This window comes from Pundamilia nyererei, unplaced genomic scaffold (assembly GCF_000239375.1).
Source record: "Pundamilia nyererei isolate P.nyererei 1_Seehausen unplaced genomic scaffold, PunNye1.0 scaffold00069, whole genome shotgun sequence".
Classification (NCBI taxonomy): domain Eukaryota; kingdom Metazoa; phylum Chordata; class Actinopteri; order Cichliformes; family Cichlidae; genus Pundamilia; species Pundamilia nyererei.
The window spans coordinates 2959132-2959745 of NW_005187470.1; positions in this window are offsets into that span (position 1 = coordinate 2959132).

The following is a 614-nucleotide window of genomic DNA, read 5'->3' on the forward strand; positions in this document are numbered from 1 at the left end:
TGTGTGTGTGTGTGTGTGTGTGTGTGTGTGTGTGTGTGTGTGTGTGTGTGTGTGTGTGTGTGTGTGTGTGTGCCTGAATCCTGAATGTCCTTGCAAGCTGGCTGCGTGTCCTGCTGACATGTGAGGAGAGTGTGGTAGAAAAGAATATTATGTCCACTATTATCGAAATGTGCTCATCATTTACAACAAATATGAGACAAGAGACAAAACAGATTCACACCTGGTGCCTGTTCTAATTTTTACTGTTAGTTTTCTGGCACGACTTAATGCTTAAATGCTTTAAAAAAACAAAAACAAAAGATAAGTACATGTAGGTCTGAAACAGTTCCTTACTTGGATGTGAAACTAAAGGCAAAAACTAAATATAAAGGCATATGTAGATATCTAGATACCACAGAGACCTGGAACATTCTAATATAACAGAGTCGTTAAACTAATTAACTGAATATTCTGGTTTTAGGTTAAACTCCAAGCATCAGCTACAAGCTTTGCCTTTCATATCAGCTGACTGTCCTGCTTTGTTTTTTGGTGTTGGCACCTGCCAGTACGGAGGAGATGAAGAAGACCATGGAGAAGATTCATTCATGTAGTGAAGGAAGAAATGCAGAGAGTTG